At 35.0% G+C, this 16,115-nt stretch overlaps 1 pseudogene; it reads left to right on the top strand.

Moving 5' to 3' along the window:
* Positions 1 to 230: 230 nt before the first annotated feature.
* On the top strand, positions 231 to 1,270 carry LOC120144679 (annotated as a pseudogene).
* The last annotated feature ends 14,845 nt before the right edge of the window (positions 1,271 to 16,115 follow it).

The raw sequence follows: 16,115 nt of genomic DNA on the forward strand, positions 1-16,115 counted from the left end.
GTCAGGTGGTTCTAGTTTCAAAATGAATGTAATTTTTTTAATCAATCGCTCACACAATGGAAACAAAAACTATATACACTTTACTTGGAGTTACCTAAACTTTTGTTTGCGTTAATAAAGTTGCACATTTAATAATCTATTTGGCTTATTGACCAAAAAACAAACAATCGATTTGTTCCAGCTCAAAGCTTAAAACTTACCAATAATTTGTTGTTATTTTTTTCCCACGACTGCAAATACATATGTCGAATAATACAACTTCCACGATCCAAGCCTTGCCTTGGACGCAGCGGTTCTATCGGTCCGTGCTCGGCTTCGGCATCAGCTTCTCTCGCCGCTCCGATGGCACCATCAACCGCTGCATCCTGAACTTATTCGACCTCAAAGCTCTTCTCTCTCGAAAACATCCCGCGACGTCGTCAAAACGACTTACACCGTCGTCGACGCCACTCGAAACCTCTACTTCCGCCTGTTTGTTCCTTCTGTGGATCGAGACGCCAACATACCGGTCATCATCTACTTTCACGGTGGAGGCTTCGCTTATATGCAAGCGAATTCCATAGCCTGCGACGACCTATGTCGGAGACTTTGTAACAAAATCAGGGCCGTCATTATTTCCGTCAAGTACAGGTTAACCCCGGAGCATAAATATCCATGTAAATACGATGACGGATTCGAAGTCGGGAAGTTCCTCGACGATACTGCGAATACCAACTCCGGGAATCTAAACCTTCCCCCGAACGCAAACTTGAAGTAGTGTTTCATCGCCGGGAACAGTGCCGGCGGCAACGTTGCGAACCTCGTGGCGGTGAAAGCGTGAGAGTACGAGTTGAGAAACGTGGGGTTGATAGGGTTAATGGCAATACAACCGTTCTTTGGTGGGGAAGAAAGAACGGATACGGATACCAGATTCGCCGACGGGCTGTTGTTGACGGTTAAAGGTTCGGACCAGTTGTGGAAGATGTTGTTGCCGGGTCGGACATGGACCATCCGGATTGCAACCTGTTTTGGCCGAAATCGGGTGATAATATAAGGAGGTTGGAGTTTCCGGCGACGATGGTGGTGGTCGGAGGGGTTGGTCCGTTGCATGATTGGCAAATAAGGTACTACGAGGGTTGAAGAAGTGTGGGAAATAAGCGTATTTGAATATTTGATTGAGTACCCCAATGCTTTTCACTCTTTGTATGGTGTCCCAGAATTGGAAGAGTCCGCTGTGGTAACGGAGGACCTAAAAAATTTCGTATGCCAATTAATTAAGGTCAACTTATGAGCTTTTTTCCTAAGAAAATGCCACTTTGATAAAATATTTTTTGGTACATACTTTGATAAAATATTATAAAAATGTAATTGGGTAATATTATGTGTAGATTGGGTTGTTATTTGAGTGTGACTTTCTTCACAATTTAATAAAAAAGACTTTCTTTTCAATTCAATTATTCAGGTGCAACTAATAAATACCTTTATCTTGGTTTGTGTAGATTGGGTTGTTATTTGGGTAACAGTTTTGTCAAGAACCAAATTGCCTCGGTTTTTTCTTGGTTGTGTAGATTGGGTTGTTATTTGGGTAACATTTTGACACTAAATAAATTATTTTGGTGATTAAAAAAATAATTATTATTCCTAGAGGTTTTAAAGTTAGAATACCAAAAATCATAAGGTATACAGACGTTCATTGTCAAATGGTATAATATTTAAAACATATACTACCACTTGTAAGCACCCTAGATTAATAAAAAATATAATTTAATCCTATTATTCAAAAAAATATAATTTAATTACTTTGTAAAAAAATATATAATGTAATTCAAAAAATTGCATAATGAATATTAGATAAATTATACAATTAATATTCTAACTATCACTTTTATTTTGTTTGTCATCTAACTATCTTTTTAAGATTATAACTAACTGATATGATCTCGATTATGTATTTCAAATCATATATATGATTGTCCAATCGTGATTCTAGTAAGAAATTGAATTGTTTACTTTGAACGGAAGAGGATGGAAGTTGTAGTTTGGATGTAATGAAAGTATGGCAAATGTCTGGGTTGGTACTGGTGTGGAATATGAAATATGGATTGAAAAGAAAACAGATTGTGACCCTCTAACTATATGGACTTAGGAACCAACAATATAAATAGATGGAATCGAAATGGAAATAGATGGAACGTGACCCACAAGATATAGATGAGCTAGGAACCAACGCTATAACAAAAGGAAATGGATGAAGACAACAAGACTATCTTGAAGACGATAAAGTTCTACAAGAGAACAAGAATGAAAGAAACCTCTCAAAGATGTTTTATATATATTCAAATGTGTGTCTACAAATGATCCCAAAGGTTCCTATTTATAGTATTTCTAAGCAGCATATGAAAAGACTCAAAAGATGAAAACATTTTCATCAATTTAGCAATAAAATGCACTTGAATGCTTTGTCTTCTTATCTTCAAGGTTGGCTGAATATTCTAGATCATTTTGGGGATGAATCTAGACAATTTGAAGCTAAATTTGGCCTTAATTTCTTCCAAGGGGTGGAAGACTCTTGCTATTCCATGCTGAAAATTGTCTTAACAAGTGAATTAAATCACCCTTCATTGCATGATCCCTTGAAGAATATGAACAGCCCTTGAATTTAGATGATAACAATGAGCTTTGAATGCCTTGAATGAGTGAATTAAGAGTCCTTCAATGGCTTGTCACTTGGCTGAAGTTGAAAAGACTCTCCCTTGGCTCAAAATCATCCAAATCATCCATGCATAAAATTCCCGTAACAAAATTCCAGCCTGCATTGTCTTCAATAAATCGATCATATCTCAAGCTCCCGATATCAGATTAAGGTGATTAAAAAGGCGTTGGAAAGCTAAGAGATAGAGGAATAATGTACAATTGATTTATAGAACCAAACACATTTGTATCGCATCCAGAATTGTAAGACATTCTGACTGACATTCTTGCATATGATGAAATCGTTCAACTTCTCTCATGCACCTAGACACAAAGGTGAACTTTATTCAATATTTAATTGAAAACATGCATGAAAAAATTGAGTGTTAATTTAATAAATGAACTAGTTTAATTAATGAACTACTTCCCTAAATGAACTGCATTATTTAAATGCAATGCATGCTTGAATGAACATCACACTTATTAAATGCAATGAATGTTATGCAAACTTCAAATTCTCATGCAAATTCATGCATAAGAAACATAAAGTGTTCCTCCCTTATTATTCCTCCTTCGTCACGTTCCAATCTTGATGTAAACATACTCTCCATGGCTGCTTGAAACTCCTTAGCCCTTGCTCATGTGATGGGGCCACTCCGGTACTTCTCTGGATCTTTGCTATTGGCGATCATATCAGTCCCTCCCTCTTTAAGGCGATTTATCCCCAAATCGTCACCTATATCATAAGGAGACAAGTCAGCAATAGTGAAGGTTGCACTGACATTAAACTCACCTGTAAGATCTAATTGACAGGCGTTGTCATTAATCTTCTTGACTATTTAGAATGGTCCATCTCCCCGGGGCATTAATTTGGAATTTCGTTGAGCCGAAAACCTTTCTTTCCTCATGTTCAGCCACACCCAATTCCCTGGCTCAAATGTTATTCGCTTACGACCCTTATTTGCTTGTTGTTCATATTGCTTAGTTCACTTTTCAATGTTCTCCCTCACTTGTTGATGAAACTTCTTAACAAACTCAGTTTTGTTAAGTCCATCTTTATTCATAATTTGATCAACGGGTAATGGTAGCAAGTCTGTCGGTGTTAATGGATTGAACTCATACACCACTTCGAAAGGCATACACCCCATAGTAGTATAGATTGAAAGGTTGTATGCAAACTCCACATGTGATAAACTCTCCTTCCATGTTCTCAAATTCTTTCGAATGATGGATCGAAGTAACATGGAAAGTACTCGATTCACCACTTCAGTTTGACCATCCGTTTGAGGGTGGAAAATGGTGGAGAATAGTATCTTAGTACCAATCTTACTCTATAGGGCTCTCCAAAAGTGGATTAAGAACTTCATATCCTGATCAGACACAGTAGTTTTGGGTATGCCATGTAGTCTTAAAATTTCCCTGAAAAACAAAGTAGCAAGATGTGAGGCCTCATTAGTTTTGACACAGGGAATGAAATGAGCCATTTTGGAAAATCTATCAACAACTACAAAGATGGAGTCTTTGTTGTTCTTTGGGCGTGGAAGCCCTACCATAAAATCAATTGAAATATCCATCCATGGTGCTTCCGGTATGGGTAAAGTCCATGTGGCATGACTTTAGATTTGGCCTTCCTGCAAGTAATGCAATGCTCACATAACCTTTCCACATCTCGTTTCATTTTGGGCCAATATAGGTGTTCTTGAAGTATAGCCAAAGTTTTTGATATCCCCAAATGTCCCATTAATCCTCTTCCATAGGCTTCCTTAGTGAGCAATTCTCGTATAGAACCTTGAGAGACGCATAGTCTCCCTTCCTTGAATAGAAAACCATCATGCTTAAAGTATTTATTAATCGTCCCTTTCTCACAAGCTTTTTAAATTTCTCCAAAATCAGAGTCAGAAACATATAAGTCTTTAATAAAAGTAAAACCCAACAACTTAGATTTCAAAGTGTTTAAAAGAACATACCTTCGTGACAAAGCATTGGCAACTATATTTTCCTTAACTTTATTGTACTTGATAACATATGGAAAAGTTTCAAGAAACTCTACCCATTTGGCATGACTTTTGTTGAGTTTATTCTACCCCCGAATATGTTTCAACGCCTCATGATCAGTTTGAATGATGAACTCCTTAGGCCAAAGGTAGTGTTGCCATGTTTTCATTGCCCTCACAAGAGCATACATCTCCTTGTCGTAGGTAGGATAGTTAAGCATAACTCCACTTAATTTCTCACTAATATAGGCTATAGGACATCCACATTGAGACAAGATTGCTCTAATTCCTACATCTGATGCATCACATTCAATTTCAAAAGTTAAATTAAAATCAGGTAGAGCAAGTAAAGGGGCATGAATTAAACAATTTTTAATACTATTAAAAGACTTCTCTTTATTTTCCCCCCAAAAGAATTTAAAATTCTTCTTAATAACACTTGTTAGTGGGGTGGCTATGGGGCTGAAGTTTGGGACGAATCTTCGATAAAAACTTGCAAGTCCATTGAAGCTCTTAACTTGAGAAATGCTTGTTGGTCATGGCCACTCTTCAATGGATTCAACCTTCTCTTTGTCAACCTCCAAACCTTCAGAATTCACAACAAAACCTAGGAAAACAACCCTGTCAGTACAAAATGTACATTTTTGTAAATTAACAAACAATTTTTCCTTCCTCAAAACAAGTAAAACTGACCTCAAATATTGAACATTTCTTCCATGGTTTTACTATATATTAGAATTTCATCAAAATAAACAACACAAAACATACCAAGAATGGCCTAAGAATATGATTCATTAACCTCATAAATGTGCTTGGTGCATTAGTTAAGCCAAAAGGCATAACCAACCACTCATAAAGGCCTTGCTTCATTTTGAATGTTGTTTTCCACTCATCACCTTCCCGTATTTGTATTTGGTGGTAACCACTCTTAAGATCAATCTTGGAAAAGAGGTTAGAACCGCTAAGCTCATCTAACATGTAATCTAAGAGAGGAATAGGATGATGATACTTTACCGTAATTTTGTTTACTGCTCGACAATCCATACACATGTGCCAAGTTCCATCCTTCTTTGACAAAAGTAGAACTGGAACGACACATGGGCTAAGGTTTTCCCTCACGTAGCCTTTTGTCATCGACTCAGATACATGCCTTTGCAATTCCTTAGTTTTTTCGAGGTTGCTTCGGTAAGCTAGTCGGTTTGGAATAAAGACTCTAGAAACAAAGTCTATTTGATGTTCTATGCCACGAATAGGTGGCAACCCACTTGGTATTTCTTCCAGAAAATAGGTCATCAAACTCATGCAATAAAGACACAACAAAAGCAAGCAAAATTTGATCAAGGTAGTTAGTGTTCAAAAAAGTTTCCTTGTACATGAGCACATGTGCTTCCTTTGCCGTCATTAAACACTTTTTCAACTCACTCTCTTTAGAAAGAATGATGATTTTTCTTTCCTCATTTTGATTACACTCTTTTTATTTGACCTCCATTTTGGTCTCTCTCTCTTTGGCTCTTTCTAATTTTCCTCTCAATTGAATTTGGTCTTCATGTATTTGCTTTGGTGAAAGTGGAGCTAAAGTGATCTTCCTTGCCCCATGGGTGAATGTATACCGATTGGTATACCCGTCATGGATCACTCGCCTATCAAATTGACAAGACCTTCCAAGTAGTAAATGGATTGCGTGCATTGGAATGACATCACATAACACCTCATTTTTTTTGCTTCCCAATGGAGAAAGCAATTTGAACTTGCTTGGTCACCTTGGGTTCTCCTCCATCGTATAGCCAATGTAGTTTATAAGGTTGTGGATGCTTTGTTGTTGCCAAGTCAAGTGTATCTACCATTAAGGTACTAACAACATTTGTGCAACTACTTCCATCAATAATAACAAAGCATACCTTTCCTCCAACGTGGCAGCGAGTATGGAAGATGTTTTCACGTTGTTTATCTCCTCCATTGGATTACACGTTTAGGCTCCTTTTGACAACAATAACCTCTCATTCCATGACATGTTCTAATTCTTCTTCATCAATGGTAGCATCTTCATTCTCATTCTCATCCTCTTCTTGTTCCGATTCAACTTTTCTATCATCTCGAAGAAGCATGGTATTGCGGTTTGGACATTGGCTTGCAACGTGTCCACGACCTAAATACTTAAAACATTGTATGTCACGGGGAACGATTTGGAGTGGCAGAAGTCTTACCCTTGCTAGTTTCGGCAATGGGCTTACTTTCTTTGGGTGGTCCTTTTCTTTAGTGGGATAGTAATGGAGGAGTCTTCTTATATGAACTTTGCCCCCATTTTGAAGTTGCAGACCCATAAGATCATGTGGAACCCTTCCTTTTGAGTTATTTTTCCACCTTTATGGCCCTTTGCACCATGTCTTCTATCTCCACATAATGTTGCAACATAACCACGTTCGCAATGTCTGGATTAAGTCCCGCTAGGAATCTTACCATGTGGCTTCTCTATCCTCATCGATGTTGGCTCGAATCATGGCCACCTCCATCTCTTTGTTATAATCTTCAACACTTCGATTACCTTGTGAAAGGTTTTGAAGATGGTTGAATAACTCTCGATGATAATGGGTTGGAATGAATTGCCTTCACATCACTGCTTTCATTTCATCCCATGTAATGATAGGATGTTCTCCATTGCGTCTTTTACTTGATGTCAATTGATCCCACCATATTAGTACATAATCCATAAACTCAAAGGCAGTGAGTTTTATCTTCTTGAGTTCGGAATAATCATGGCACCCGAAGAAGTGCTCTACCTTCTTTTCCCATGTTAGGTAAGCCTCGGGATCCATCTTCCCTTGGAATGTTGGAATGTAAATATTTATATTAACAAGATTATCATACATTAATGGACGAAACCTTTGGGGCCTTATACCTCGATTTTCCATTCTTTTTTGTGATGTACAATATTCTTCTGGTCTTTCCACTTCTTTATTTCCTCCTTGATTGGCATCTTCTTGCTCTCGGAATCCTTGAGTATGTTCCTATTCAATACGATCCATACGTTCATGGAGATGTTCCAACTCTTCCCTCAAAATCCTGGTCAATTCACGCACCATGGCTTGCATTTGTAGGTTTTGTACAACATTACCTGTAACTTGAGAATTATCTCCCGAATGATGAGACATAATTAGTAATAAAAAATAACCTCACAAAAAAAACATCACCAAACACTCCAAGAAATGTCACTCCCACTCGTGTTTCACTCGGGATGGCTTTTACCCTTAATGATCACTCTTTCCTTTTACCACTCATGCTTTGATTTCAAATCCTTTTGGGAACTTCCTCAAGGCTTACAAGGTCTAGTGGACTTCGGCTGAAATAATTGTGGCTTGGTAGTAAGGATAGTGAAAAGAAATTGGCTACAAGGAAAAGATATGGTAAGTAAAGGTAACAAAATTGAATAATGGAATATAAAGATGAAGTAAATATTTTTTTCCTTAAAGATGAAAAGAATTACTCCCTCCCTCTTTAAACTTTTTTTCTTTCTTTTGTTTTTGTTTTTTTAATAACCCAAGAGAGAGAAAATGATACGATATGCTTACTGAATCGGCTAGCTCTGATTCCAAATGATATGATCTTGATTATGAGTTTCAAATCATATATATGATTGCCTAATCATGATTCTAGTAAGAAATTGAATTGTTTGCTTTGAACGGAAGAGGATGGAAGTTGTAGTTTGGATGTAATGAAAGTATGGCCAATGTATGGGTTGGTAATGGTGTGGAATATGAAATATGGATTGAAAAGAAAACGGATTGTGACCCTCTAACTATATGGACTTAGGAACCAAAAATATAAATAGATGGAATCGAAATGGAAGTAGATGGAACGTGACCCACTAGATATAGATGAGCTAGGAACCAACGCTATAACAAAAGGAAATGGGTGAAGACAACAAGACTATCTTGAAGTCCATAAATTTCTACAAGATAACAAGAATGAAAGAAACCTCTCAAAGATGATTTATATATATTCAAATGTGTGTCTACAAATGATCCCAAAGGTGCCTATTTATAGTATTTCTAAGCAGCATATGAAAAGACTCAAAAGATGAAAACATTCTCATCAATTTAGCAATAAAATGCACTTGAATGCTTTGTCTTCTTATCTTCAAGGTTGGCTGAATATTCTAGATCATTTTGGGGATGAATCTAGAAAATTTGAAGCTGAATTTGGCCTTAATTTCATCCAAGGGGTTGAAGACTCTTGCTATTCCATGCTGAAAATTGTCTTAACAAGTGAATTAAATCACCCTTCATTGCATGCTCCCTTAAAGAATATGAACAGTCCTTGAATTTACATGATAACAATGACTTTTGAATGCCTTGAATGGGTGAATTAAGAGTCCTTCAATGGCTTGTCACTTGGCTGAAGTTGAAAAGGCTCTCCCTTGGCTCAAACTCATCCATGCATAAATTCCCGTAACAAAATTCCAGCCTGCACTGTCTTCAATAAATCGATCATATCTCAAGCTCCCGATATCGGATTAAAGTGATTCAAAAGGCGTTGGAAAGCTAAGAGATAGAGGAATAATGTCCAATTGATTTATAAACCAAACACATCTGTATCGTATCCAAAATTGGAAGACATTCTGACAGACATTCTTGCATATGATGAAACCGTTCAACTTCTCTCATGCACCTAGACACAAAGGTGAACTTTATTCAATATTTAATTGAAAAATGCATGAAACAATTAAGTGTTAATTTAATAAACGAACTAGTTTAATTAATGAACTACTTCCCTAAATGAACTACATGATTTAAATGCAATGCATGCTTGAATGAACAGCATACTTATTAAATGCAATGAATGTTATGCAAACTTCAAATTCTCATGCAAATTCATGCATAAGCAACGTAAAGTGTTCCTCCCTCATTATTCCTCCTTCATCACGTTCCAATCTTGATGTAAACATACTCTCCATGGCTTCTTGAAACTCCTTAGCCCTTGCTCGTGTGATGGGGTCACTTAGGTACTTCTCCGGATCTTTGCTATGGGCGATCATATCACTAACATTACTTTTGAGTCATCTATTATTAAAAATTTAATAAAATTACTGATATTATATTTTTTCAACATGACGTGATTATACCATATGGTAAAAACGTTATCATTATTTTTTGAATAAGGAGCGAAGAAAATAAAATTAATACTAAACGTTAAATATGATTTTGTTAAAAAAATTGACGTTAACGTTCAATTTAAAGGAAAAAAAGTAGTCAATTCTCATACGATAACCGTGGTCGATCTAGAAAGGAAAAAAATGTTTTTAAAATTTTTATTTTTTATCTTTGAAAACCAAGTATTTAATTCTTTTCTTCCCTATTAAGATATCAAATTAAATTTAATAATTTTTTAATAGAATGGGTATACAATTTCCATTAATGCATCCGCTTCTGTACAGCAATATTGCTTGAAAAGTCAAACTAAAGAATGCGACGTTTCCACCTTTTAAGGGATGAGGGAGACATTCTTGTAGACAAAGACTTGCGTTTAGAAAGCCAGACTAAAAGGACAGGGACCTTCCGATATCGGATAAATTGGTTTATCGATTAAATCGATTGGTTGCATCAAAAAAATAAATTTAATTTTATACAATAAATATTTAATAAAATATGCATTTTACTAAAAGCTTCAAACTTTAATATAAATGCAAGGACTATAATGACTGAGGCGGGTAACTGGTAATAGAGCACATGAACCAAACATTGGTACGGTAGAGATAACAAGATTTCCGGGAAATAAAAGATGAAAGCAATGACGTGTATATTTTCCATCTCCAGTAAAATTTACAGCATTTACCGTATATGTTCCCTTGGTTCAAGCCTGTTGTCCAACATAATTCTCAGATAACTACAAAAAATTTACACCATTGACCATAGCATCTACTCACATTTTACCATATTTGCCGATCAGTTTTGAGTTATGCATTACCTGTACCACATTTTACCTCTTTTTCATTTTTGAGTTATCCCATCAGTCACGAAGATCCAACATGTATTCTTCTCCACAGGCACATTTAATCGCAAGAGAAATTCCCTGTAAAACATGGACATGGAAGTAAAAAAAAAAACTGGTTTTTGAGACTTCTAAGATGGATGGATATGTTTAGAGTTAAAAATGCCAGAGTTGGAATCATCATTTTTCTCATGTAAAGGAACAATCTGGGTGGTGGAAAGTAGGAACATTAAACAAAGAAGGACTGAGGGGATGTTGGGGGTGTGGTCAACCATGAAAATTTTAAATTTTCATATAATTTAGGAATTTTTTTATATTTTCTATTTATTCTGAAATTCTTTGATTTCGCAAACCATAAATTTCTAATATAACTTCTTAAGTTCACACCCTCTTACATGAAATCCTATGTCTGTATCTCTATTCAACCATCTGAGTTATCACATCTTAATGCCACTTCATGAAACAGAAGGCATAATTTGATGCATATACCTTTATTTGTTCAACCTAGTTCCGCAGTGAGCAAAGATACTCAGTTTCTCCATCTTTATCTGATAGAAAGAGCTTCGTATTCTTCTTCCAGTGTCATACTTATTTCCCACAGCTCTGGCTATAGTTACAATCAAACTTTATAAGGATACAAAGAAAACCGTCACAGATTTCTAAGATAATATTTTAAAAAAACGGTTTATATATACATTTTCCTAAAGGGCTTTCATTCACCTTTTAAAATATTTGAAAACTGAAAAGTATCAACTACATAAAATAGATACTATACATAAAAGCATCAAGCAGGCACCCATTTCATATCAATATTATTTTGTATTATGTAAGTAAAAGTCTAGAAATGGTTACCATCAAGTGGTTGTTAATAAACTTGCTTCTGAGGGTGAATCCATGGTACTCAATCAAGCATTTTCCAGTATTAATTGTATAACTTTCATGCTTTACACAACCATACAGTTGCATGCACGAATTTCAGTAAGCAATTCACATTAAAATGGTTTGCTCCGCGCTTTGTTTGCTCAATAGACTCCTTAATCTGAAAGCGGAAAACCATAAAAGTGTTACCTTCTTTGGTATTTCTTTCTATTTGCATTTTTCTTCTTATTTAAACATCCTTTCCTCAGGGTGAGGAAGAGGTTAACAGAATGCTAAATAGGCCAAACAGTAGGAAAACTACCTCCAGAAATATTTTTGCTTAAAATAGAACAATCGAAATTGTAAACAAGGCACCTTTTGTAAATACAGAAAGCAAACTACTCAGTATTTTAGACAGATGGAGAAATCCGCTTTCTTCCGTGATGAAATATCTTCAATATAACTCGTTCACTTTAGTAAAAAAGGAACTGCTTCCTGTATTCCTGCAGTGTTCTTGTATTTTCCAATCATAATCATGGTTAAGGTGTTATACATTTATATAAATTTCGACATACTAATTAGCATTTTAAATAGCGTTCGCGGTCACGTTTTCGGTCGCGTCGCGTTTATCGTGGTTGCGGACATAACGGATGCCATCGCGTTCACTGCGGGTGTCGCGGTCGTGAATTTTTTTAAATTTTGCACAACTTATCTTAAAACATAATAAAAATAATTATAATTATAAGGAATCATTTTTAAAGATTTTTAAAATGTTTTCTAATCAAAATTGACATATATATAATATAGTTTAACTAAATAGAAGACTTTAGAAATCCGATAATAGGATAAGATAATTAATTAACGATGACATTGTGAATACATTAAAATTTAAAAGAAATAAGACTATTAACATAGAAAAAATCTAAGAAATTAAAATGAATAAAAATAAGTTTAGCTATAACTATGAGATAAGAAATTCTTTACCATTTTATCAAAGAGTTATCTTTAACTGAAAAACTCAAGAATAATGTATGTATATATATATATTAACAATGTATATCTCAAATGTAAGCAAAAAGAACAACACATACCTCATGCAATAATTAAAGCAAGAAAACAATCTTCATTAAAGCAAGAGCATAAAAGTATGATGTACAATAATTAAAACAACACATACCTCATGTAACCTAACTATGTTTAAGATGTACAATACTTAAAACAACACATACCTCGTGCAAGAAACCTAACTATGTCAAGATGTTCAACAATCTTCATTATGGATGTCTCTCTTTTAATTTAAAACCAATCAAACAATGTAAATTAAAATCCAAAAAAAAATATAACTAATTAAATGTCATAGAAAAATAGATTCTTTTGGTAGGCCAAACATACCTTAGAAATGGGGTGGTAGCAGTTTCACCAATTAGTAGAATAACGAGGAAGATCATATCCTTCACCTTCACTTTGAGAGTGATCTCCTCTTGATCTCTGTGGTCTTTGTCCAAAAATATATCCAAAAAATGTAACATTTTCACCTTGATTTTCAAATAATTGAGATGGAGGATACATTCGAGGTGGAGGTGGGTGATACATTGGTGGCGGAGGGTACATTTGAGGCTGATATGGCACACCATAATTAGGAAATGGTGGATAAAAACCATGTGAAGGTTGAAAATATTAAGATTGTCCCTGTGGATAAAAACCATGAGTGCTAGTAGATGAATCGCTATACCCAGGTGTCGGAACCGTCTTTCGGTTTGGCCCCGGAATTGGGCTTCGACTTAAGAAAATGATTAGGAGTCGCCACCGATCATTTATTTTAAACAAAATAGGTTGATTGGATACCTTATTTCTTACCTGATCTGCGTCTTTCCAAAGATGTGTCGGATTCGGGAGTCGGTTACAGTCAAGGAAGGGTTAGCACCCTTGAAATGCCCTTTCGGTACTGTGTAATTTTCAGTTGTCATAATTAAGAAAGTTGTAAATTTAAATTAAAAGGTAAAATGACGATCCAAAACTTACCACTGACTGATTTGAAAATCCCCTTAAAAAGGTCAAGAAACGAGTTAGGTAATGAAATGAAGAAAGTAAAATAACAACAAATAAAAGGAGAGGGAAAAACGGAATAAAGATAAAAATCAAGGAAAATACAGGTAAAGGAAATAAAAGTAATAAAAGTAGAAATATAAAAATAAGGCAAATAAACAAAAATAGGAAAATAAAAAAATATGAATAAAATATGAATAAATATAAAGAAAATATGAAAGGGAAAATGAGAAAAAAAAGGTAAAGATAAAGAAAAATAAATAAATATAGAATCAAGAAAAAAGATAAATAAATAAATAATGATAAAAACATATATGAAAAAAGAAATAATAGCTATAATGATAATAGTGAAAATAGTAATGAAAATAATAATGAAAATAATAAATAAAATAATATATATATATGTATATATATATATAACGTACATAAGAAAAATATACATAATAAAATAAAAAATAATAATGAATAAAAAAGTTTGACTAAATATATATATATAATAAAAATAATAAGGGTTAAAATGAAATAAAACAAAATTTGATAGCCGAATTAAAAGAGAATTATCATGGAAAATCAATTTCAGGGGTCAAAATAAATGTTTTTAAAATCGTAAAGACCAAAACGTGATTTACCCATTGTAGAGGCAAAACACGTGGATCCAAAGAGCGTATGGGTCAGGTCGGTCGATCCCATGGGTTTATTATAAAGCCCAAAAAAATGTTTTAATTCCCATTTCTCCTCTTCTAAAAAAACGAAGCCTCTCCATGTTCTTCAAAACCTCTGCCTCGTTCATGTGTTCTTGGTGAACACGATTATCATCGTTGTGTTTACCAGATTTCGACGGTTGCGCTGCCTCATCGGTAGCCCTTGATCGGCGTCGACCGCCGGTCATCGGCGGTAAAATCCAAAAAAAAAAGTTTGCTTTCCGAAAGCCCACAACACCCTTGTTTCGAAAATCAAAGTGTTTTTTGCAATCGAGCCTCAGGGAACCGTAGATCTAAGAGATAAGATCTCGGTTCCCTTGTGTTCATCGGCCCCAAATCATCTATTTTTTCGAGTAAAACGGTAAAGGAACCACGCATGCAAGGAAGAAAAATAAGAAAGGTATAAACTTCCACCTTTTTATTGCTTCTTATGTAATCTCGTGTAATCCTCCGTTAAAATCGTGTAATACATGGGTTATTTATAGTCTGAAAAAATCATATTTTAGTATCCTATTTGAACTAGGATTCTAATGCTAGTTGGTTTCTTGATATGCTGGTGATGACCGAGATCCATGCGCCAGATTATGCGGGTTGTTGGGTGAGACATGCGGCTGTGAACAGTGCTGGCTTGGAACGACAGAACTAGGGTTATAGAAACCTTTGCTTATTGGGTCATGGAGACCGATCTACTGGGCCACTTACTTGGACCACTATTGGGTTGTTTGGGGTCACTATTAGTCCATGTTGTGTAATAAGAAAGTAAACTTTATATTTAACGTATGCACATCATAATGTAAGTGATATTTCAAATGTACCATACGTATACCATATAACATAAGTGTACCATATATTATAAACACGTCATGAGACGTTATGTGATATCAGACGAAAATGTGTGATTACAGCTGCCCCTCTTTGTCCTTTTTCATGGAACGAAAAATAGGACAAAGATAAAAAGACACAGATTTTCGTTCGGTGGAGTTTGAAAATTGATTTTAATTAAGAATAACTCCCTGTCAAATTGAGTTACGGATGGCTCCTCCGTCGCGAAGTTGAGACCATCTTGAAATTATATGAAATTGAAACCGCAATTCGGAATTTGAATCAGAATGCAAATTCTGTTTGCCATATTGTAGTCAACTTCGGTCTTTTTCTCGGTTTAAAGACCTTGGTTTAAAGATTCAATTGGAAAATAATTCTTTGACTTCACCAAGTGGTTGATAGACACTCAAGCTGAATGAGATCGAACTCGTCAGTTTTGATAAATAGCCCTTCTTGCCTTGAGCTATGTTGTAAATTTGATTTGCCTCTGATTTGAATGACATGATTTAGATGATGCTTAAGGAGAAGTTATCTCAAAAGAGACAGAATTTGTTTCAAGAGAAACGATCTCAAAGATATTTGTTGTTTCATGAGAAACGGTCTCAAGGTAAACAAAATTTTGTGTTAAGGGAAATAAATTCAAAGATTTTGTGTTTCAAAAGAAACCGTCTCAAGGGAGACAAAAATTTTCAAGAGAAACTGTCTCGAGGGAGACGAAATTTGTTTAATGGAAAACAGATTAAAATATTTTGTTTCAAGGGAAACTGTCTCAAGAGAGACAAAATTTGTTTCAAAGGAAATATATTCAAAGATTTTTGTTTCAAGGAAAACTGTCTCAAGGGAGACAAAAAAATTTAAGAGAAAATGTCTCAAGAGAGACAAAATTTGTTTTAAAAGAAACTGTCTCAAGGGAGACGAGATTTGTTTCAAGGAAAACAGATTCAAAGATTCTGTTTCAAGGGAAACTGTCTCAAGAGAGACAAAAAAAATTTTAAGAGAAAATGTCTCAAAAGAAACAAAATTTGTTTCTAAAAGAAAC

The sequence above is a fragment of the Hibiscus syriacus genome, unplaced genomic scaffold (genome assembly GCF_006381635.1).
Source record: "Hibiscus syriacus cultivar Baekdansim isolate YM2019G1 unplaced genomic scaffold, ASM638163v2 tig00110890_pilon, whole genome shotgun sequence".
Classification (NCBI taxonomy): domain Eukaryota; kingdom Viridiplantae; phylum Streptophyta; class Magnoliopsida; order Malvales; family Malvaceae; genus Hibiscus; species Hibiscus syriacus.